The sequence below is a fragment of the Ursus americanus genome, chromosome 27 (genome assembly GCF_024610735.1).
Source record: "Ursus americanus isolate L20-20 chromosome 27, mUrsAme1.1.p, whole genome shotgun sequence".
Classification (NCBI taxonomy): Eukaryota; Metazoa; Chordata; class Mammalia; order Carnivora; family Ursidae; genus Ursus; species Ursus americanus.
This window is the reverse complement of record NC_142153.1, coordinates 8658317-8683422: the sequence shown is the minus strand read 5'-3', so window position 1 is coordinate 8683422 and position 25106 is coordinate 8658317.

Here is a 25106-nt window from a genome sequence, read left to right as displayed (position 1 = left end):
ATATTGTCTGAGTCTAAGAACCCGTCCCTGGGTGGTCTCCCCATATTGTAGCCCATGGGGACAGTGATCTGAGACCACTCCTTGCTCCCAGCCACACTGCAGTCTGCGGAGGCTTGCTCTGTGTGGCCCATTCTCTCCCCTCCACAGGCCTCCATCAGTCACCCCCAGTCCTCCTCACCCCCAGCCTCTGGCCCAGCGGGCTCGAGATGTCGCAGCCGAGAGAGGAGGAGCCAGGCACGTTGCTCCAGGTCTGAGCCTGGCACATTGAGCCTTGCGTACGCCAGTAGTGTCTTTAGGCAGGGAAATTCTGGGGGCTGGAAGAAATCTTCAGGGTAGTGGCCCAGCCAGGTGCCCAGGATGGAGGAGATGGCCCTGGGGACAGACAGGTGGGCAGAGGTGTCAGAGGACGGGGCACCTCCCACACGGATGCCCCAGGGAACCCCTGTGGGAACCTGGGCCCCTGGGTCCCCGGCTCCTGGCTGTCAGAGCCCATTCCTACTCCATGTCCACCTGTGATGTGGCAGTCCTGCCTGAGGCAGACCTGGTCACTGAGGAGGGGCTGGCCCAAAGCCTCTGTGAGTGGGAGCCCTTGACCCCTGGTGTGACCATTTCTGTCCTCGTCGTGGAAACTGGACGCCCTGCTCAGTCTCCCGGCCCACTTGCCGCGTGACTTCCACTGCACGTGGGCAGGGAGGGGTGGCGTGTCTGGCGTGGTCATTGCCCTCAGTGTACACTAGTGCTCTGTGTCTATCCAACCAAGGAGGGAGCAAAGGGACTCTGTCCCATCCCTGGCCTTCCCAGGACCCTCCCGATACCTCCCACTTCCCCTCCTGTGCCTACGTGCTGCCTCGTTCAGTAGGTGCCAGGAGAGGGTGTCCTTCCGTGGACACCAATCTCCCACTGGGTGGGGGACGTCCAGTCCCCGAGCCCTCCCTGGGTCTCCTCTGAGTACCTGCTGAGCACCCAGTGTCGACGTTCCACCAGATGTGTGGAAGCCATGCCCTTTGTTCTGGGTCCCAGGATTGGGGTAGAGACAGGGCTGGGAGGCGGCGGTGATGGGGAATGACACTGTTAGGGGCTGAGGCTGCCCTCCAGCCCCCTCTGCTCTCCCACAGTGCCCACACCCCACCCAGGGCTCTCCAGGACCCCTTTCCTCTTCTGCAGAAGAAGCCCTGAGACCTGGACCCTCCAACAGGAATTGCAGATGTGTGGGATGAGGGTCCAGCAGCCCCCAGATCACAGTCCCGTCGCTGCCCTCTCAAAGAAGGAAGGGCCCTGTGCATTAGCCAAAGCTCACTCACATGCCCCGCTGCTCCTGGGCTCCGCCGATCTCGTCCCAGGAAGAGAGGACGCATCCGTAGCTAGAGGAGGCCGGAGGGGTGGTGGGGGGATCGCATGAAATGTCCTGTGAACCCTCCCTCTCATCATATCTAGTGTCACTGTCTGACTGCCGACTAGAATGGAGCCCTGGGGTGCTCCCGGGTGCTGTCTGCTGTGTGCGTGGGATCACAGTCAGCGCCCAGGGAAGCGTCTGCAGGTCTGCACCTAGAAGGGCATCCATCCTTTATGCTCGATGAATGGCAGGGCCCCCACCAGCCCCATCCCAGAGAGCTGAGTGGGCCTGGGGCCCCCTGCTCATCCCCGGGCATGCCTGCTCTGGTCTCACCCAGGACACAGAGCCCAGATGGAGTGTCAGATGTCCTTTTCCAAGGGGAAAAGAGCCCAGCTCAAGACCGTGGTGACGGTGAGGGCTGAGGCAGAGGCTTCTTCATGGGGAGCGGGACGATGGTCCACGAGCACGACCACAGCCCCTGTAGCGGACCTTTCCACAGGGCCAGGCACCCAGGTGTCCTTAGCCTACAGGACCCCACTGGGTCCCTGTAATAACTCTGCCCCAGTCCGAGGAGCCAACTGAGGCTCCGGGAAGTTGGGTGGCATTCCCCAGACTCCCAAGCACGAGGTGGGCAAATCCCACTGGGCTGTGGAGGGGCAGGGTGCTCACCTTGTCAACAGCTGGTCCAGCACCTCCTGGGTGGTAGCAAAAGCTCTGTATGTGGCCAGGAACGTGGAGACGTAGCTGAGGTCTCTGGCTAGGAAGGCGGGCAGCAGGTGTTCTACTCGCTTCTTCAGCAGCTCTGCCCGTTGGGGCCACACCACGCAGGTCCCATTGCTCTTCCCGGTTGAGGCCTTTCTAGCCTGAGGTGGGACAGGGGAGACATGCGGTCTTCACTGCAGTCACCAGGAGGGTTGGGGGTTGGAGCCCAGAGCAAACCCCCAGGCTCTCGGTGACGTAGGCAAAGAGGTGGGACAGGAGGGCCCACAGTAGACAAAAGGAGCAAGGTGCCTGGCTGGTTCCGTGGGTTCGGGGTCCGCCTCTTGGTTTCGGCTGAGGTCATGATGCGCGCGTCCTGAGATCGAGTCCATCCTCAGGCTTCGCACTTAGGGCGGGGTCTGCTTGAGGATCCTGTCTCTGCCTCTGTGTCTCCCACCTCCGTCTCTGTCTCTGTCTCTATCTCTGTCTGTGTCTCAAAAAAAATACCTCATGCAATCCTTTTAGGGAAAAGGGAGAATGGCAACAATAGGAGGATGTGAGGTGGGGGGTGTGTGAATGGACGTTGGTATCTCAGGTCAGATCGTTAGCTGAGTATTGACAGCCTCTCCCTGCACTAAGGGCATCGTCCCTGTGATTTCTGACGATGTATCCCACGCTTGAGAACACAGAGACTGTTTCATGGGTGGGGGTGCTCAGCATTTTAGGGTACGTAGGATGTTCCGTGCAGCACTGTGAGGTGGCAACAGAAGGGAATCACATGAACGTCCTGCATCTGTGAAGGGCTCAATGGCTGCGGTAACTGATGGGCCTTCTGGAATGTTGTGCAGCACAAGGAGGCGCCTGCTCCGGACCCTGGAGGGGCCCCAGGGATGTGCTCCTTTACAACCAAAGGGCAGAGCAATAGGCATAGTACCGTGAGCCCCATGCCCCTTTGGGGAAAAGTCTCCCAACTCACCAGGATCTCGAGCAAGGGATGAGAGGTGGTTTAAGGTCGCTTTTCTGATATTCGTACAGATATGTGGATAGGGACTGTGCATCGGGCCAAGGCCGTGGCAGGGCCCTGAGGGCTGGTTTGGGGAGGGGATGGGGATCCGGGTTCACATGGGAGCAGGAGTCTAGGACGGAGCCCCGAGGAGCCCAGAGGCTGGTTTCTGGGATCTGGGTCCCTTTGTGCCGCATCGGTGCCCTGGGTGCTGGGTCCCTCCGGCACCTCCACTCACCCTGAGCCAGCGCTGGACTTTGTTGGCAGTAGGGGACTCCTTCCTGTCCTTCAAGGAGGTGGGGCAGGGGATCCCATCGTTCAGCTCCTGCCCCGTCTCCTGTGTGGAGCTCTGTAAAGACAGTGCCCGGCAGCCAGGCGGGAGGCCTCAGAGGTCTGTCTGGCTGCCTTGGCTGGTCCTCAGCCCCAGGGGACTCCCTTCCAGACACACCACACCCCAGGATGCACGCAGCTCCACCATGGAGAGAAAAGTGACACAGCTCGAGGGCCTTGGATTCACTCTGGCCCTGGTGAGAGGCACCTCGGGAATCCTCTTTCCACCCTGCCCCCCCCACCCCCCCGTGGCATCGGTGTGAACATGAAGGCATCACCAGGGTATCCACTGCCCTGCAACCTCCTCCAGCCCAGGGCGGGACCTCCCCCACATACCCCTCTTTCCCTGAAACTGGGGGAATGGGGCTGCCCAGGGATGGCTCGGAGAGGTGGCCTGGCCTGGCCTAGGTCGCTCGGTATTACCTTCCGGCACCTCCTGGCAAAGGCCCTGAGGTGTCGGGGGCGCGGGTTGAGCCAGTGTCTGCAGCATGTGAAACGTCCCTCACCCCGGGGATTCTGGAAGCCAGAGCCCCGGAAAATGGGCACGCAGCAAGAGAACATCTTTCACTATCGAATGTCTCCGGCCAAGTGAGCCTGATACGGGACCGCACTAGAATGTGGGTGCCTGGTGACCGGGGTTCCGAGTTCCGTTGGGGTCGGTTATCAGGGAAGTGACTTCACTTCCTGGGATCCCCTCCCTGAGTCCACACCTGGACTAGCACCTGCACAGACAGTGCTCTGGGCTGCCGACTGCTCATCCCCTTTCTGCATGCCATGCCAAATGTGTACCCAGTGACACCAACACAACCCTCTCCACAGGCCCCAGGGAAGGTCTGGGTGCAGCCAGGGCCCCAGCTTGGAAACACCCCTGGGCTCTGATGCAACTCTCCATCTTCCCTGTTTTGGACCCCGGAGAAGCCGTTGTGCCTGTCAGGGATGGTCTGTGTCTTGCCTGTGCGATAGGGATTATTCCAGCGTGTACTTCTTGCAGAAGTCCACAGGCATAGGTGGGATACCATCTAAGAAATTGGGGGAGTGGTGTCGCACGTAGGGAATACCTGCCACCACATTTTCTTCCTTTCTCACCTTCTCTGAGTCTGTAGCTCCTCCGATCCCACCCACAGTCCCTAGTGTTGTGTGTGTGTCTGTGCACATGTGTGTGCCCCAGTACTCCTATTGTGCAGGCCCAGTCCCACCTAGGGGTGGATGGGAAATAGCTTTCCCAGGTCTTAGGCTTTCTAATTTCCAAGGCAAACCCTGCAGAAGCTATTGGAGCCTTGGCTTAGAGGGGCTGAGCCCACCCTTACTCCTAGACGCTGCCAGTCGTGTGTCACGAGCCATCCCTCCTTTCCTCTGGGTGTCATGTGGGCAGGGGTGCCGTCAGTGGGTTGCCCTGGCCTGGGCTCCTCCTCAGACAGGTACGTGCTGGGATGCCTCCTGCCTGGGATGTCGATGCTTCTTCCCACCCCCATACCATCTCCAGGTCTACAGCCAGTTCCAGAACACCACCTCTTCCCGAGCTCCCAGTGAGTAGCTAGGTTCAGCCATGGCCCCACCTTTGAGGACACTCGGAGAGCTGGGTTCAGGCCTGGTTCTGCCTTCTTACCAGTCTGTGATTCTGGGCAAGCCACGGACCCTGCTAGGGTCTTCCCCTTGTTGCAGAGGCCGTCTCTTACGTAACTGACTTTATTTTCGTTGAAAGATTTTCTGTGTTGGCTTGAGAGACAGAGTGTGGGGGGTGGGGAGGATAGAGGGAGAGGGGAGACAGAATCTCAAGCCGACTCTGTGCTGAGTGTGATGCCCAATGCTGGTCTTGATCCCAAGACCCTGAATTCGTGACCTGAGTCCAGATCACGAGTCAGAAGCTTAAGCAACTGAGCCACCCAGGCGCCCTGGCAAAAGAACACTTTCGATATATTTCCAGGCAATGCAGGGAAGTGACTAGTGCAAGAGGGAAGACAGACATGGGGGACTGTGCATTTCCCTCACTTAACTGCCTAAAGAGATTTAGTTTCTAGTCTATGGGTCAGGGATGAAGAATACAGGCGCAGCTCAGCCATTTCCATGAGTTGGAGACAGCAAGATGGAAATTTGGAGAAGTCGATATGGCTGTGGTTTACAGTACAGAATACTGAGGAGGGCTGCACAGAGAAAGAGGACCTCAGAAAGCCATCTAGGATCACTTTTGAGTTTTCATAGAATTCCTCAATAGGGCACCTGTGTGAGGAACGTATGTGGTGTGGGGAAAATAATAGCCCAGGGGAAGCAGAGAGGAAAATGTCACTAGCCTTCACACACAACCAGGAAAAGTCTGTGCTACCAGCAGCAGGCAGAGTGGAAAACCTCGTAATTCGTGGGACATTGCAAAGAGAGCTCAGAATACCAACAGAACAATAGCAAAATATATTGAAGACTACTGTGATACCCCCTAACAAACCTTTGGAAAGCTAGTCTGGAAGGATAAAATAGTTCTCCAGGACCCTCACCATCAGAACAATCCTCAAGAGTATGTGTAGAAATATAAGCAATAGTTAATATCTAACCATTAAAATTCACAATACCTGCCTTCCAACCAAAGATTACCAGGATGCAAAGAAGGAGAAAAGTTCACCTCGTACTGAGGAGAAAGATTAAACAATAGAAACCTACCCAGAAATGAAAAAGAGGATGGAAGTATTGCACATGCACTTTCAAACAACTGTTAGAAAGAGGTTTTATATACGTAAGAATGTACACAAAGGATGAAGTGAAACAGAGATATAGAAAATATGAAAACAAGGAAAACCCAACTTCTGGAGCTGAAGAGTAGCACGTCTAAGATGAAAAATGTAGTAGATGGGCTTTCTTTCACGTTAGACACTACATAGCAAAAAGAGAGAGAGAGAGACAGAGAGAGAACTTGAATGCATGATCATAGCAGTTGTCCAGAATAAAGCAGAGAAAAGGAAGGGTGCAAACCACGCCGTGCACACAAACACTAGAGTAGGTGTGAGCTTTGTAGCAATTTCAAGTGGCCTGGTAGATAAGAAATTGGCTGAGGTACAGAAAAAAAAAATGTTTGAAGAAGTAATGTCTGATTATTATCTGAATTGCATGAACCCTCTACACCCATAGATTCAAGAATTCAGGAATCCAGCCAACAAAACCCCCAAACATAAGGATCATGAAAAAACCCCTCCTTATCAACCTACATCCTAATAAAATTGCTTAAGACCAATGCTAAAGAAAAAAATCTAAAAAGCAGATGGAGATGAGTCCATTGCATTACCTGTCACGTCCCTAATTGTGTAGATGGTCTCTGTTTCTTTCTGGTCTGTGTTACTCTTGGAGTCTCTCTTCCCTTACAGGATCCCCCTTCCTATTTCTTGCAGGGTGGTTTAGCGGCCAAATCCTTTGAGTTTCTTTCTGTCCTGGAAGCTCTTTATCTCTGCTCCTATTCGGAATGACTCCTTGCTGGATAAAGTATTCTTGGCTGCATGTTTTTCTCATTTAGTACCCTGACTCGATCACGCCAGCCCTTTCTGGTGTGCCAGGTCTCTGTGGATAGGTATGTGGCTAGTCTAATGTGCTTACCCCTGTCGGTGAAGACCCTCTTGTCTCGAGCTGCTTTCAGGATTTTCTCTTTCTGTCTGAAATTGCAAACGTCACTAGTATATGTTAGGGTGTTCCTCTATTCTTATGGCCTTGGGGAAGAGTCCTCTCTACCTCTTGGACTTGAATGCCTGTTTCCCTCCCAGATTAGGGAAGTTCTCAGCTACGATCCACACAGATAGATCTTCTGTCCCTCTGTGTCTTCTCCCTCAGGGCCAGAAGTAATTCCAATATTGTTTCCTTTTGTGGCATCACTGATTTTTCGATTCCTCCACCCATGGTCCATTCGTTGGCTTTCTCTCTTTTCCTCAGCTTCCTTCCTTTCCATCAGCTTGTCTTTGGTGTCACTGACTCTGTCTTCTGCCTCATTGACCCTAGGCGTTAGAGCATCCACATCCAATGTAGACTGCATCTCAGTTAGAGCCTTTTGAATGTGGGCCTGATTCGATTTCATTTCTGCACTATGAGAGTCTCTCGTGTCATTTATCCTTTTTTCAAGCCCAGCTAGCAACTTTGTAACTGTCATCCTGAGTTCCAGCTCTGACATCTTACTTAAAACCGTATGCATTAGATCAGTGGCAGAGAGTGTTACCCCTGGCTCTTTCTTTTGCTGTGAATCCCTCCCTCTAGTCACTTTTCCCAGAGAAGAATGGATGGGGGAGAGAGAGATTGGGATCTCACAGGGTGGACAAAACTGGGTGATCCACTTGGTCCCGATTGTCTTTTGGTCTGTGTGTTGGAAGTCACTAAATCCCAAAATTGTAAAGAAAGCCAAACTCATATATATATAGCGAAAAGAATCCGAAAATGAGGAATATAGGAGCGCCTGGGTGGCACAGCGGTTAAGCGTCTGCCTTCGGCTCAGGGCGTGATCCCGGCAATCTGGGATCGAGCCCCACATCAGGCTCTTCTGCTATGAGCCTGCTTCTTCCTCTCCCACTCCCCCTGCTTGTGTTCCCTCTCTCGCTGGCTGTCTCTATCTCTGTCGAATTAATAAATAAAATGTATATAAAAAAAAAGACTCTCTTTAAAAAAAACAAGAAAACAAAAATGAAGAATATATGTATAAAATGTCCATGTAAAAAATGACAGTTCAGAAAAGATTGAAAAATGAAGAGTTGCTAAAATTAAAAAAAAAAGTAGTTGGAAAGGGAAAAAAAGAGGGAAAAAAATAAATGGAAAATTTTGAATGGAGAGAGAAATGAATCATGAGAAAAAGCCTCAAGCTCTAGGTGCTATTTTCCCCTAGCGCTGGAGTTTGACCATCCTCTTTGGTCTGTAAACTTGCTGTTCACTTGTTCTTTCACCTCGTTTTCGGGGGGCGGGGGCCTAGTGCGCTGATTCTCAGGTGTTTTTGCCTGGACGGGGATGCACTGCCCCTTGCCAGGGGGCCCGGTGGGGCTCAGGGTCAGCTGGTTGCTCTGTGTGCCTTGTGTTCCCAGAGGGCTTTCCCTGCCTCTTGAAAGGGTGAGAATAAAAACGGCCGCCCTCATCTGTAGGCGCAGAGCTGTGATGCTGTTGTGCACCAAGTTCTGTAGACTTCTGCGGTGCTCCCCACACCAAAGCTCCTTGGGGAAGGCGGAGGGTCACAGCGTTTCTGTCCTTTGCAGGGCTCCCAGGTGGAGAGCTTCCGATCAAGTGGACTCCCCGTCAACCGACTTTGTGCAAGGAGAGGGATCTCTCCCTTCTCCTCACTTGTGTCTGGAGCAGGAAGCGTAGGCACCGCTCTCACAACAACTGAACTGCAGGGTTATCAAGAATTGGGGCTGGCAGGGGCAGGGGGTCACTGCTGGAGGAGCCTGAGGGGTGTGGAGGGGCTATGCCCAGTGCAAAAGCTGCCGGTTGAGGCTCTGTCCATCCTGCAGCTTCCATGAGCACCCAGTGTGCTTTGGAAATGAGGAGGTTGTGGAATACAGGTGAGGTTCAGTGGGGGTGGAATCTGGAGCCGACGACCAGGAAAGAATTCTTGAGACGTCTTTGGTGCAAAATTGGTGGTTTATGACAGGACCCATGGCAGAAAGAGATGCTGCCCTGGCTTGTGAGGGGTGGCTGATGGTAGACTATGGGGTTGGGAGAAGGTAAGGAAAAAGGGAGGTTGAGATAATACTTGCATATGTGAAAGAAGACTCACAAGGTACAGAGGCCTTGCCATTGTCTCGGGAAGGTGGTTTTGCCCTCTAGCAAGGCATGAACATTAAGACGGTTGGGAACTTCCTGGAGGCTGCAGAGTATAAGGACATTTCATTGTATCTACTTTCCCTTCAGGAAGCTAAGTTATTGATAGAAATGCTTGGTTCTTGTAAACTGCTAAGACATTGGGAAACTGAGGGAGACTTAAGTCTTGCAGGATTGTGGTGTCTATAGGTTAACTATTTCTTTGCCCTTTAGGGCAGCCAGGAGTGCCTGAGGAATGTCACGTACACCCCATGGTGGGGGTGTGTGTGGGGTGTCAATTCCGGCTTTGTCCTCAGCTAGCCTTCTCTTCCCTCCTCAGTAAAGGTCCCCCCTGTTCACAGAGGTTCAAGCAGTTCTTGCTGTTGCCACCTAGTGGACATATGGATGAACACATTCAGGTCATGTCTGTGACTCACTGACCTGAGCTGCCATGAGAGCTTGGTTCCTTCCTGGGAGGACAAGGCCCAAAAAGGATGGACCCGGAGCAAGCAGACAAGTGTGGCCTGGCCGACGCCCCTCTGCTGGCCTGGAAGCAGGACCCGGTTGCTCTACTTAGAAGCTGAGTTCTAGAGCAGGAGGGGCTGGAGTGGCTGGGGTGTGTCCCGGGATGGGGTCTGGATGAGGGGTGTTCCAGGACGTGTGTGTGTGTGTGTGTGTGTGTGTGTGTGTGTGTGTGTGGTGGGGCAGGGATGCTTGTGGAGGGAGGATCCGTGAGGGCGGTATGGAGAGGCTCTTCCCTGCTCCACGGGTCCCGCCCAGGTAGCCTGATGGCCTCACTGTGGGCTTGTCTTCCTCATGATTTCAGGGTTCATCTCTAGTCTCCGGGGACCCTCCTTTCCCGAGCAAGGCTCCACGGAAAGAAAGAGAGTATAGGTAGAGGACCCTGAAGCCAATACTCCCACAATGGGACTAAAGTGTGTTCCAGAAATTGTGCTTTTAGGAAACAGTCCTAAAGCAAAAGAGATTTAGGGCACATTGTACTCTTCACTTTAAGGATGAGACTCCAAGAATTGGAGATGTCTCAATTGTTCGGCAGGTGGTGCTGCTGAGTAAATGATGCGTAGCCCCTGAGAATGCAGAAGGGGACAGGAGGAGCAGTGCCTGTCCCCTGTGGGGACCTCAGGCCGCACAAGAGCCCAGCTGTGGAACCCTCCCTGCCCCACCCTATCCCACACACAGGCAAACCCCCTCCCCCCACACACTCACCCATACACTCCAAGGGAAAGGACTGGAAGAGGGCCGCCATGTGTTATGGGCTATCGTGATAGAAGGTAGAAGGAATGTGTCTTCCTTTCTTCATATTTACATCACTATTTTACTAACAAAACGTAATCTGGCTAAAACCTTAGAGAACTTTTTAATTACCTGATATGTTTGTAATAAAGAGGAAGATTTAATATGCAGTCTTAATATTTTTCTAATATGCACATTAGAATCATTGAAACCTGGCCTATCCAGGAAAATGAAAGATTTTGAAGGTGTCTCATGAACCCAGATATTTCTGGCTCTTGGGTCACACTTACAAAAGGGAAGCCTATCCCAGATCATGAAAACATTTCATTTTGGGGCTTCACATGCGCAGTATTGTATCAGGAATATTCCTTTGTAGTAAAATGGGGTTTTTTTGTTTGTTTGTTTGTTTCTGTTTTTGGTTTTGTTTGTTTTTTAAGAGAAAAAAACCTGAAAAAAAAATATGAATCACTCATAGGTTACGTAGCTAGATACAAAAAGGGCACACTGTCTGATCCCACACACATGAAAACCCAGAAGAAGCAACTCACAGAGGCGGAGAGGGGAGCCGTGGCTGCAGGGACTGGGCTGAGGGAATGAACAGTATCTGACGAGTGGCACGGGAGTCTCTGGGAGGGAAATACTGTAGAAGGACAAGGCTGTGAAACACTCTGTACCTAATGACACCTGGAAGTACAATGTAAAAGGATCAGAGTAAAATTCCATGAAAACTCAATTTGTCCTTTATTTATAGACCAGAATATATTAAGCAATGAAATAGGTGCATGAACAACGCAAAAATTAGAAACACTGGAAGGACAGGGGAGGGGAAGCCATCCTTTGGGGATTCAGCGAGCAGGAACTGCTGCTCCGGGGCCGAGGCCGGTTGCTCCACTGAGAGAGGTGGTTGCTGGAGCCTGCTCGGGCTCCTGGCTTTCCAAAGCTGCAGGTGACTCTTCTAGCTCCTGACAGAGAGTCAGAGCTGTGAGTATATCCTCCGCTGGCTCTGACATGGCATGTGGCCTAAGGGGCTCTTCAGGGACCTCCATAGCTAGGACTGGAGCCTGCTTTGGCTCTGGGGCTGCCAAGGGCACAGGTGGCTCTTGGAGCTTCTGACAGGGACTTAGAGCTGTGAGTCTGTCCTGCGCCGACTCCGACAGGGCAGGTGGCATCAGGGGCCCTTCAGGGACCTCTCTAGCTAGTGCTGGGGCCTGCTCTGGCTCCTGGCTTTCCAAAGGCGCAGGTGACTCTTGCACATCCTCACGGTGGATCAGAGCTCTGACCACCAGCTGCACTGGGCCCGACACGGCAGGTGACGTCCCTGCTCTTTTGAGTTGCTGAGCTCCAGCAGCAGTGATGGGGTTTTCCAGCTCAGGCTCTGAAGCTGCAGCAGGCAGCACAGTGGGAGCTGGGACTAGCTTTCGGCACGGTTCCGGATCTCGCTCTGGGGCTGCTGCTGTGGCTCCAAGAAGAGAAAGTGTGGTCATCATGATTGTCTTTCCATGTCCCTTCCAAATGAAGGCAACTTTGCCCACCACTCAATATTGTCTGAGTCTAAGAACCCGTCCCTGGGTGGTCTCCCCATATTGTAGCCCATGGGGACAGTGATCTGAGACCACTCCTTGCTCCCAGCCACACTGCAGTCTGCGGAGGCTTGCTCTGTGTGGCCCATTCTCTCCCCTCCACAGGCCTCCATCAGTCACCCCCAGTCCTCCTCACCCCCAGCCTCTGGCCCAGCGGGCTCGAGATGTCGCAGCCGAGAGAGGAGGAGCCAGGCACGTTGCTCCAGGTCTGAGCCTGGCACATTGAGCCTTGCGTACGCCAGTAGTGTCTTTAGGCAGGGAAATTCTGGGGGCTGGAAGAAATCTTCAGGGTAGTGGCCCAGCCAGGTGCCCAGGATGGAGGAGATGGCCCTGGGGACAGACAGGTGGGCAGAGGTGTCAGAGGACGGGGCACCTCCCACACGGATGCCCCAGGGAACCCCTGTGGGAACCTGGGCCCCTGGGTCCCCGGCTCCTGGCTGTCAGAGCCCATTCCTACTCCATGTCCACCTGTGATGTGGCAGTCCTGCCTGAGGCAGACCTGGTCACTGAGGAGGGGCTGGCCCAAAGCCTCTGTGAGTGGGAGCCCTTGACCCCTGGTGTGACCATTTCTGTCCTCGTCGTGGAAACTGGACGCCCTGCTCAGTCTCCCGGCCCACTTGCCGCGTGACTTCCACTGCACGTGGGCAGGGAGGGGTGGCGTGTCTGGCGTGGTCATTGCCCTCAGTGTACACTAGTGCTCTGTGTCTATCCAACCAAGGAGGGAGCAAAGGGACTCTGTCCCATCCCTGGCCTTCCCAGGACCCTCCCGATACCTCCCACTTCCCCTCCTGTGCCTACGTGCTGCCTCGTTCAGTAGGTGCCAGGAGAGGGTGTCCTTCCGTGGACACCAATCTCCCACTGGGTGGGGGACGTCCAGTCCCCGAGCCCTCCCTGGGTCTCCTCTGAGTACCTGCTGAGCACCCAGTGTCGACGTTCCACCAGATGTGTGGAAGCCATGCCCTTTGTTCTGGGTCCCAGGATTGGGGTAGAGACAGGGCTGGGAGGCGGCGGTGATGGGGAATGACACTGTTAGGGGCTGAGGCTGCCCTCCAGCCCCCTCTGCTCTCCCACAGTGCCCACACCCCACCCAGGGCTCTCCAGGACCCCTTTCCTCTTCTGCAGAAGAAGCCCTGAGACCTGGACCCTCCAACAGGAATTGCAGATGTGTGGGATGAGGGTCCAGCAGCCCCCAGATCACAGTCCCGTCGCTGCCCTCTCAAAGAAGGAAGGGCCCTGTGCATTAGCCAAAGCTCACTCACATGCCCCGCTGCTCCTGGGCTCCGCCGATCTCGTCCCAGGAAGAGAGGACGCATCCGTAGCTAGAGGAGGCCGGAGGGGTGGTGGGGGGATCGCATGAAATGTCCTGTGAACCCTCCCTCTCATCATATCTAGTGTCACTGTCTGACTGCCGACTAGAATGGAGCCCTGGGGTGCTCCCGGGTGCTGTCTGCTGTGTGCGTGGGATCACAGTCAGCGCCCAGGGAAGCGTCTGCAGGTCTGCACCTAGAAGGGCATCCATCCTTTATGCTCGATGAATGGCAGGGCCCCCACCAGCCCCATCCCAGAGAGCTGAGTGGGCCTGGGGCCCCCTGCTCATCCCCGGGCATGCCTGCTCTGGTCTCACCCAGGACACAGAGCCCAGATGGAGTGTCAGATGTCCTTTTCCAAGGGGAAAAGAGCCCAGCTCAAGACCGTGGTGACGGTGAGGGCTGAGGCAGAGGCTTCTTCATGGGGAGCGGGACGATGGTCCACGAGCACGACCACAGCCCCTGTAGCGGACCTTTCCACAGGGCCAGGCACCCAGGTGTCCTTAGCCTACAGGACCCCACTGGGTCCCTGTAATAACTCTGCCCCAGTCCGAGGAGCCAACTGAGGCTCCGGGAAGTTGGGTGGCATTCCCCAGACTCCCAAGCACGAGGTGGGCAAATCCCACTGGGCTGTGGAGGGGCAGGGTGCTCACCTTGTCAACAGCTGGTCCAGCACCTCCTGGGTGGTAGCAAAAGCTCTGTATGTGGCCAGGAACGTGGAGACGTAGCTGAGGTCTCTGGCTAGGAAGGCGGGCAGCAGGTGTTCTACTCGCTTCTTCAGCAGCTCTGCCCGTTGGGGCCACACCACGCAGGTCCCATTGCTCTTCCCGGTTGAGGCCTTTCTAGCCTGAGGTGGGACAGGGGAGACATGCGGTCTTCACTGCAGTCACCAGGAGGGTTGGGGGTTGGAGCCCAGAGCAAACCCCCAGGCTCTCGGTGACGTAGGCAAAGAGGTGGGACAGGAGGGCCCACAGTAGACAAAAGGAGCAAGGTGCCTGGCTGGTTCCGTGGGTTCGGGGTCCGCCTCTTGGTTTCGGCTGAGGTCATGATGCGCGCGTCCTGAGATCGAGTCCATCCTCAGGCTTCGCACTTAGGGCGGGGTCTGCTTGAGGATCCTGTCTCTGCCTCTGTGTCTCCCACCTCCGTCTCTGTCTCTGTCTCTATCTCTGTCTGTGTCTCAAAAAAAATACCTCATGCAATCCTTTTAGGGAAAAGGGAGAATGGCAACAATAGGAGGATGTGAGGTGGGGGGTGTGTGAATGGACGTTGGTATCTCAGGTCAGATCGTTAGCTGAGTATTGACAGCCTCTCCCTGCACTAAGGGCATCGTCCCTGTGATTTCTGACGATGTATCCCACGCTTGAGAACACAGAGACTGTTTCATGGGTGGGGGTGCTCAGCATTTTAGGGTACGTAGGATGTTCCGTGCAGCACTGTGAGGTGGCAACAGAAGGGAATCACATGAACGTCCTGCATCTGTGAAGGGCTCAATGGCTGCGGTAACTGATGGGCCTTCTGGAATGTTGTGCAGCACAAGGAGGCGCCTGCTCCGGACCCTGGAGGGGCCCCAGGGATGTGCTCCTTTACAACCAAAGGGCAGAGCAATAGGCATAGTACCGTGAGCCCCATGCCCCTTTGGGGAAAAGTCTCCCAACTCACCAGGATCTCGAGCAAGGGATGAGAGGTGGTTTAAGGTCGCTTTTCTGATATTCGTACAGATATGTGGATAGGGACTGTGCATCGGGCCAAGGCCGTGGCAGGGCCCTGAGGGCTGGTTTGGGGAGGGGATGGGGATCCGGGTTCACATGGGAGCAGGAGTCTAGGACGGAGCCCCGAGGAGCCCAGAGGCTGGTTTCTGGGATCTGGGTCCCTTTGTGCCGCATCGGTGCCCTGGGTGCTGGGTCCCTCCGGCACCTCCACTCACCCTGAGCCAGCGCTGGACTTTGTTGGCAGTAGGGGACTCCTTCCTGTCCTTCAAGGAGGTGGGGCAGGGGATCCCATCGTTCAGCTCCTGCCCCGTCTCCTGTGTGGAGCTCTGTAAAGACAGTGCCCGGCAGCCAGGCGGGAGGCCTCAGAGGTCTGTCTGGCTGCCTTGGCTGGTCCTCAGCCCCAGGGGACTCCCTTCCAGACACACCACACCCCAGGATGCACGCAGCTCCACCATGGAGAGAAAAGTGACACAGCTCGAGGGCCTTGGATTCACTCTGGCCCTGGTGAGAGGCACCTCGGGAATCCTCTTTCCACCCTGCCCCCCCCACCCCCCCGTGGCATCGGTGTGAACATGAAGGCATCACCAGGGTATCCACTGCCCTGCAACCTCCTCCAGCCCAGGGCGGGACCTCCCCCACATACCCCTCTTTCCCTGAAACTGGGGGAATGGGGCTGCCCAGGGATGGCTCGGAGAGGTGGCCTGGCCTGGCCTAGGTCGCTCGGTATTACCTTCCGGCACCTCCTGGCAAAGGCCCTGAGGTGTCGGGGGCGCGGGTTGAGCCAGTGTCTGCAGCATGTGAAACGTCCCTCACCCCGGGGATTCTGGAAGCCAGAGCCCCGGAAAATGGGCACGCAGCAAGAGAACATCTTTCACTATCGAATGTCTCCGGCCAAGTGAGCCTGATACGGGACCGCACTAGAATGTGGGTGCCTGGTGACCGGGGTTCCGAGTTCCGTTGGGGTCGGTTATCAGGGAAGTGACTTCACTTCCTGGGATCCCCTCCCTGAGTCCACACCTGGACTAGCACCTGCACAGACAGTGCTCTGGGCTGCCGACTGCTCATCCCCTTTCTGCATGCCATGCCAAATGTGTACCCAGTGACACCAACACAACCCTCTCCACAGGCCCCAGGGAAGGTCTGGGTGCAGCCAGGGCCCCAGCTTGGAAACACCCCTGGGCTCTGATGCAACTCTCCATCTTCCCTGTTTTGGACCCCGGAGAAGCCGTTGTGCCTGTCAGGGATGGTCTGTGTCTTGCCTGTGCGATAGGGATTATTCCAGCGTGTACTTCTTGCAGAAGTCCACAGGCATAGGTGGGATACCATCTAAGAAATTGGGGGAGTGGTGTCGCACGTAGGGAATACCTGCCACCACATTTTCTTCCTTTCTCACCTTCTCTGAGTCTGTAGCTCCTCCGATCCCACCCACAGTCCCTAGTGTTGTGTGTGTGTCTGTGCACATGTGTGTGCCCCAGTACTCCTATTGTGCAGGCCCAGTCCCACCTAGGGGTGGATGGGAAATAGCTTTCCCAGGTCTTAGGCTTTCTAATTTCCAAGGCAAACCCTGCAGAAGCTATTGGAGCCTTGGCTCAGAGGGGCTGAGCCCACCCTTACTCCTAGACGCTGCCAGTCGTGTGTCACGAGCCATCCCTCCTTTCCTCTGGGTGTCATGTGGGCAGGGGTGCCGTCAGTGGGTTGCCCTGGCCTGGGCTCCTCCTCAGACAGGTACGTGCTGGGATGCCTCCTGCCTGGGATGTCGATGCTTCTTCCCACCCCCATACCATCTCCAGGTCTACAGCCAGTTCCAGAACACCACCTCTTCCCGAGCTCCCAGTGAGTAGCTAGGTTCAGCCATGGCCCCACCTTTGAGGACACTCGGAGAGCTGGGTTCAGGCCTGGTTCTGCCTTCTTACCAGTCTGTGATTCTGGGCAAGCCACGGACCCTGCTAGGGTCTTCCCCTTGTTGCAGAGGCCGTCTCTTACGTAACTGACTTTATTTTCGTTGAAAGATTTTCTGTGTTGGCTTGAGAGACAGAGTGTGGGGGGTGGGGAGGATAGAGGGAGAGGGGAGACAGAATCTCAAGCCGACTCTGTGCTGAGTGTGATGCCCAATGCTGGTCTTGATCCCAAGACCCTGAATTCGTGACCTGAGTCCAGATCACGAGTCAGAAGCTTAAGCAACTGAGCCACCCAGGCGCCCTGGCAAAAGAACACTTTCGATATATTTCCAGGCAATGCAGGGAAGTGACTAGTGCAAGAGGGAAGACAGACATGGGGGACTGTGCATTTCCCTCACTTAACTGCCTAAAGAGATTTAGTTTCTAGTCTATGGGTCAGGGATGAAGAATACAGGCGAAGCTCAGCCATTTCCATGAGTTGGAGACAGCAAGATGGAAATTTGGAGAAGTCGATATGGCTGTGGTTTACAGTACAGAATACTGAGGAGAGCTGCACAGAGAAAGAGGACCTCAGAAAGCCATCTAGGATCACTTTTGAGTTTTCATAGAATTCCTCAATAGGGCACCTGTGTGAGGAACGTATGTGGTGTGGGGAAAATAATAGCCCAGGGGAAGCAGAGAGGAAAATGTCACTAGCCTTCACACACAACCAGGAAAAGTCTGTGCTACCAGCAGCAGGCAGAGTGGAAAACCTCGTAATTCGTGGGACATTGCAAAGAGAGCTCAGAATACCAACAGAACAATAGCAAAATATATTGAAGACTACTGTGATACCCCCTAACAAACCTTTGGAAAGCTAGTCTGGAAGGATAAAATAGTTCTCCAGGACCCTCACCATCAGAACAATCCTCAAGAGTATGTGTAGAAATATAAGCAATAGTTAATATCTAACCATTAAAATTCACAATACCTGCCTTCCAACCAAAGATTACCAGGATGCAAAGAAGGAGAAAAGTTCACCTCGTACTGAGGAGAAAGATTAAACAATAGAAACCTACCCAGAAATGAAAAAGAGGATGGAAGTATTGCACATGCACTTTCAAACAACTGTTAGAAAGAGGTTTTATATACGTAAGAATGTACACAAAGGATGAAGTGAAACAGAGATATAGAAAATATGAAAACAAGGAAAACCCAACTTCTGGAGCTGAAGAGTAGCACGTCTAAGATGAAAAATGTAGTAGATGGGCTTTCTTTCACGTTAGACACTACATAGCAAAAAGAGAGAGAGAGAGACAGAGAGAGAACTTGAATGCATGATCATAGCAGTTGTCCAGAATAAAGCAGAGAAAAGGAAGGGTGCAAACCACGCCGTGCACACAAACACTAGAGTAGGTGTGAGCTTTGTAGCAATTTCAAGTGGCCTGGTAGATAAGAAATTGGCTGAGGTACAGAAAAAAAAATGTTTGAAGAAGTAATGTCTGATTATTATCTGAATTGCATGAACCCTCTACACCCATAGATTCAAGAATTCAGGAATCCAGCCAACAAAACCCCCAAACATAAGGATCATGAAAAAACCCCTCCTTATCAACCTACATCCTAATAAAATTGCTTAAGACCAATGCTAAAGAAAAAAATCTAAAAAGCAGATGGAGATGAGTCCATTGCATTACCTGTCACGTCCCTAATTGTGTAGATGGTCTCTGTTTCTTTCTGGTCTGTGTTACTCTTGGAGTCTCTCTTCCCTTACAGGATCCCCCTTCCTATTTCTTGCAGGGTGGTTTAGCGGCCAAATCCTTTGAGTTTCTTTCTGTCCTGGAAGCTCTTTATCTCTGCTCCTATTCGGAATGACTCCTTGCTGGATAAAGTATTCTTGGCTGCATGTTTTTCTCATTTAGTACCCTGACTCGATCACGCCAGCCCTTTCTGGTGTGCCAGGTCTCTGTGGATAGGTATGTGGCTAGTCTAATGTGCTTACCCCTGTCGGTGAAGACCCTCTTGTCTCGAGCTGCTTTCAGGATTTTCTCTTTCTGTCTGAAATTGCAAACGTCACTAGTATATGTTAGGGTGTTCCTCTATTCTTATGGCCTTGGGGAAGAGTCCTCTCTACCTCTTGGACTTGAATGCCTGTTTCCCTCCCAGATTAGGGAAGTTCTCAGCTACGATCCACACAGATAGATCTTCTGTCCCTCTGTGTCTTCTCCCTCAGGGCCAGAAGTAATTCCAATATTGTTTCCTTTTGTGGCATCACTGATTTTTCGATTCCTCCACCCATGGTCCATTCGTTGGCTTTCTCTCTTTTCCTCAGCTTCCTTCCTTTCCATCAGCTTGTCTTTGGTGTCACTGACTCTGTCTTCTGCCTCATTGACCCTAGGCGTTAGAGCATCCACATCCAATGTAGACTGCATCTCAGTTAGAGCCTTTTGAATGTGGGCCTGATTCGATTTCATTTCTGCACTATGAGAGTCTCTCGTGTCATTTATCCTTTTTTCAAGCCCAGCTAGCAACTTTGTAACTGTCATCGTGAGTTCCAGCTCTGACATCTTACTTAAAACCGTATGCATTAGATCAGTGGCAGAGAGTGTTACCCCTGGCTCTTTCTTTTGCTGTGAATCCCTCCCTCTAGTCACTTTTCCCAGAGAAGAATGGATGGGGGAGAGAGAGATTGGGATCTCACAGGGTGGACAAAACTGGGTGATCCACTTGGTCCCGATTGTCTTTTGGTCTGTGTGTTGGAAGTCACTAAATCCCAAAATCGTAAAGAAAGCCAAACTCATATATATATAGCGAAAAGAATCCGAAAATGAGGAAAATAGGAGCGCCTGGGTGGCACTGCGGTTAGGCGTCTGCCTTCGGCTCAGGGCGTGATCCCAGCAATCTGGGATCGAGCCCCACATCAGGCTCTTCTGCTATGAGCCTGCTTCTTCCTCTCCCACTCCCCCTGCTTGTGTTCCCTCTCTCGCTGGCTGTCTCTATCTCTGTCGAATTAATAAATAAAATCTATAAAAAAAAAAAGACTCTCTTTAAAAAAAAACAAGAAAACAAAAATGAAGAATATATGTATAAAATGTCAATGTAAAAAATGACAGTTCAGAAAAGATTGAAAAATGAAGAGTTGCTAAAATTAAAAAAAAAGTAGTTGGAAAGGGAAAAAAAGAGGGAAAAAAATAAATGGAAAATTTTGAATGGAGAGAGAAATGAATCATGAGAAAAAGCCTCAAGCTCTAGGTGCTATTTTCCCCTAGCGCTGGAGTTTGGCCATCCTCTTTGGTCTGTAAACTTACTGTTCACTTGTTCTTTCACCTCGTTTTCGGGGGGCGGGGGCCTAGTGCGCTGATTCTCAGGTGTTTTTGCCTGGACGGGGATGCACTGCCCCTTGCCAGGGGGCCCGGTGGGGCTCAGGGTCAGCTGGTTGCTCTGTGTGCCTTGTGTTCCCAGAGGGCTTTCCCTGCCTCTTGAAAGGGTGAGAATAAAAACGGCCGCCCTCATCTGTAGGCGCAGAGCTGTGATGCTGTTGTGCACCAAGTTCTGTAGACTTCTGCGGTGCTCCCCACACCAAAGCTCCTTGGGGAAGGCGGAGGGTCACAGCGTTTCTGTCCTTTGCAGGGCTCCCAGGTGGAGAGCTTCCGATCAAGTGGACTCCCCGTCAACCGACTTTGTGCAAGGAGAGGGATCTCTCCCTTCTCCTCACTTGTGTCTGGAGCAGGAAGCGTAGGCACCGCTCTCACAACAACTGAACTGCAGGGTTATCAAGAATTGGGGCTGGCAGGGGCAGGGGGTCACTGCTGGAGGAGCCTGAGGGGTGTGGAGGGGCTATGCCCAGTGCCAAAGCTGCCGGTTGAGGCTCTGTCCATCCTGCAGCTTCCATGAGCACCCAGTGTGCTTTGGAAATGAGGAGGTTGTGGAATACAGGTGAGGTTCAGTGGGGGTGGAATCTGGAGCCGACGACCAGGAAAGAATTCTTGAGACGTCTTTGGTGCAAAATTGGTGGTTTATGACAGGACCCATGGCAGAAAGAGATGCTGCCCTGGCTTGTGAGGGGTGGCTGATGGTAGACTATGGGGTTGGGAGAAGGTAAGGAAAAAGGGAGGTTGAGATAATACTTGCATATGTGAAAGAAGACTCACAAGGTACAGAGGCCTTGCCATTGTCTCGGGAAGGTGGTTTTGCCCTCTAGCAAGGCATGAACATTAAGACGGTTGGGAACTTCCTGGAGGCTGCAGAGTATAAGGACATTTCATTGTATCTACTTTCCCTTCAGGAAGCTAAGTTATTGATAGAAATGCTTGGTTCTTGTAAACTGCTAAGACATTGGGAAACTGAGGGAGACTTAAGTCTTGCAGGATTGTGGTGTCTATAGGTTAACTATTTCTTTGCCCTTTAGGGCAGCCAGGAGTGCCTGAGGAATGTCACGGACACCCCATGGTGGGGGTGTGTGTGGGGTGTCAATTCCGGCTTTGTCCTCAGCTAGCCTTCTCTTCCCTCCTCAGTAAAGGTCCCCCCTGTTCACAGAGGTTCAAGCAGTTCTTGCTGTTGCCACCTAGTGGACATATGGATGAACACATTCAGGTCATGTCTGTGACTCACTGACCTGAGCTGCCATGAGAGCTTGGTTCCTTCCTGGGAGGACAAGGCCCAAAAAGGATGGACCCGGAGCAAGCAGACAAGTGTGGCCTGGCCGACGCCCCTCTGCTGGCCTGGAAGCAGGACCCGGTTGCTCTACTTAGAAGCTGAGTTCTAGAGCAGGAGGGGCTGGAGTGGCTGGGGTGTGTCCCGGGATGGGGTCTGGATGAGGGGTGTTCCAGGACGGGTGTGTGTGTGTGTGTGTGTGTGTGTGTGTGTGTGTGTGTGTGTGTGTGGTGGGGCAGGGATGCTTGTGGAGGGAGGATCCGTGAGGGCGGTATGGAGAGGCTCTTCCCTGCTCCACGGGTCCCGCCCAGGTAGCCTGATGGCCTCACTGTGGGCTTGTCTTCCTCATGATTTCAGGGTTCATCTCTAGTCTCCGGGGACCCTCCTTTCCCGAGCAAGGCTCCACGGAAAGAAAGAGAGTATAGGTAGAGGACCCTGAAGCCAATACTCCCACAATGGGACTAAAGTGTGTTCCAGAAATTGTGCTTTTAGGAAACAGTCCTAAAGCAAAAGAGATTTAGGGCACATTGTACTCTTCACTTTAAGGATGAGACTCCAAGAATTGGAGATGTCTCAATTGTTCGGCAGGTGGTGCTGCTGAGTAAATGATGTGTAGCCCCTGAGAATGCAGAAGGGGACAGGAGGAGCAGTGCCTGTCCCCTGTGGGGACCTCAGGCCGCACAAGAGCCCAGCTGTGGAACCCTCCCTGCCCCACCCTATCCCACACACAGGCAAACCCCCTCCCCCCACACACTCACCCATACACTCCAAGGGAAAGGACTGGAAGAGGGCCGCCATGTGTTATGGGCTATCGTGATAGAAGGTAGAAGGAATGTGTCTTCCTTTCTTCATATTTACATCACTATTTTACTAACAAAACGTAATCTGGCTAAAACCTTAGAGAACTTTTTAATTACCTGATATGTTTGTAATAAAGAGGAAGATTTAATATGCAGTCTTAATATTTTTCTAATATGCACATTAGAATCATTGAAACCTGGCCTATCCAGGAAAATGAAAGATTTTGAAGGTGTCTCATGAACCCAGATATTTCTGGCTCTTGGGTCACACTTACAAAAGGGAAGCCTATCCCAGATCATGAAAACATTTCATTTTGGGGCTTCACATGCGCAGTATTGTATCAGGAATATTCCTTTGTAGTAAAATGGGGTTTTTTTGTTTGTTTGTTTGTTTCTGTTTTTGGTTTTGTTTGTTTTTTAAGAGAAAAAAACCTGAAAAAAAATATGAATCACTCATAGGTTACGTAGCTAGATACAAAAAGGGCACACTGTCTGATCCCACACACATGAAAACCCAGAAGAAGCAACTCACAGAGGCGGAGAGGGGAGCCGTGGCTGCAGGGACTGGGCTGAGGGAATGAACAGTATCTGACGAGTGGCACGGGAGTCTCTGGGAGGGAAATACTGTAGAAGGACAAGGCTGTGAAACACTCTGTACCTAATGACACCTGGAAGTACAATGTAAAAGGATCAGAGTAAAATTCCATGAAAACTCAATTTGTCCTTTATTTATAGACCAGAATATATTAAGCAATGAAATAGGTGCATGAACAACGCAAAAATTAGAAACACTGGAAGGACAGGGGAGGGGAAGCCATCCTTTGGGGATTCAGCGAGCAGGAACTGCTGCTCCGGGGCCGAGGCCGGTTGCTCCACTGAGAGAGGTGGTTGCTGGAGCCTGCTCGGGCTCCTGGCTTTCCAAAGCTGCAGGTGACTCTTCTAGCTCCTGACAGAGAGTCAGAGCTGTGAGTATATCCTCCGCTGGCTCTGACATGGCATGTGGCCTAAGGGGCTCTTCAGGGACCTCCATAGCTAGGACTGGAGCCTGCTTTGGCTCTGGGGCTGCCAAGGGCACAGGTGGCTCTTGGAGCTTCTGACAGGGACTTAGAGCTGTGAGTCTGTCCTGCGCCGACTCCGACAGGGCAGGTGGCATCAGGGGCCCTTCAGGGACCTCTCTAGCTAGTGCTGGGGCCTGCTCTGGCTCCTGGCTTTCCAAAGGCGCAGGTGACTCTTGCACATCCTCACGGTGGATCAGAGCTCTGACCACCAGCTGCACTGGGCCCGACACGGCAGGTGACGTCCCTGCTCTTTTGAGTTGCTGAGCTCCAGCAGCAGTGATGGGGTTTTCCAGCTCAGGCTCTGAAGCTGCAGCAGGCAGCACAGTGGGAGCTGGGACTAGCTTTCGGCACGGTTCCGGATCTCGCTCTGGGGCCGCTGCTGTGGCTCCAAGAAGAGAAAGTGTGGTCATGATGATTGTCTTTCCATGTCCCTTCCAAATGAAGGCAACTTTGCCCACCACTCAATATTGTCTGAGTCTAAGAACCCGTCCCTGGGTGGTCTCCCCATATTGTAGCCCATGGGGACAGTGATCTGAGACCACTCCTTGCTCCCAGCCACACTGCAGTCTGCGGAGGCTTGCTCTGTGTGGCCCATTCTCTCCCCTCCACAGGCCTCCATCAGTCACCCCCAGTCCTCCTCACCCCCAGCCTCTGGCCCAGCGGGCTCGAGATGTCGCAGCCGAGAGAGGAGGAGCCAGGCACGTTGCTCCAGGTCTGAGCCTGGCACATTGAGCCTTGCGTACGCCAGTAGTGTCTTTAGGCAGGGAAATTCTGGGGGCTGGAAGAAATCTTCAGGGTAGTGGCCCAGCCAGGTGCCCAGGATGGAGGAGATGGCCCTGGGGACAGACAGGTGGGCAGAGGAGTCAGAGGACGGGGCACCTCCCACACGGATGCCCCAGGGAACCCCTGTGGGAACCTGGGCCCCTGGGTCCCCGGCTCCTGGCTGTCAGAGCCCATTCCTACTCCATGTCCACCTGTGATGTGGCAGTCCTGCCTGAGGCAGACCTGGTCACTGAGGAGGGGCTGGCCCAAAGCCTCTGTGAGTGGGAGCCCTTGACCCCTGGTGTGACCATTTCTGTCCTCGTCGTGGAAACTGGACGCCCTGCTCAGTCTCCCGGCCCACTTGCCGCGTGACTTCCACTGCACGTGGGCAGGGAGGGGTGGCGTGTCTGGCGTGGTCATTGCCCTCAGTGCACACTAGTGCTCTGTGTCTATCCAACCAAGGAGGGAGCAAAGGGACTCTGTCCCATCCCTGGCCTTCCCAGGACCCTCCCGATACCTCCCACTTCCCCTCCTGTGCCTACGTGCTGCCTCGTTCAGTAGGTGCCAGGAGAGGGTGTCTTTCCGTGGACACCAATCTCCCACTGGGTGGGGGACGTCCAGTCCCCGAGCCCTCCCTGGGTCTCCTCTGAGTACCTGCTGAGCACCCAGTGTCGACGTTCCACCAGATGTGTGGAAGCCATGCCCTTTGTTCTGGGTCCCAGGATTGGGGTAGAGACAGGGCTGGGAGGCGGCGGTGATGGGGAATGACACTGTTAGGGGCTGAGGCTGCCCTCCAGCCCCCTCTGCTCTCCCACAGTGCCCACACCCCACCCAGGGCTCTCCAGGACCCCTTTCCTCTTCTGCAGAAGAAGCCCTGAGACCTGGACCCTCCAACAGGAATTGCAGATGTGTGGGATGAGGGTCCAGCAGCCCCCAGATCACAGTCCCGTCGCTGCCCTCTCAAAGAAGGAAGGGCCCTGTGCATTAGCCAAAGCT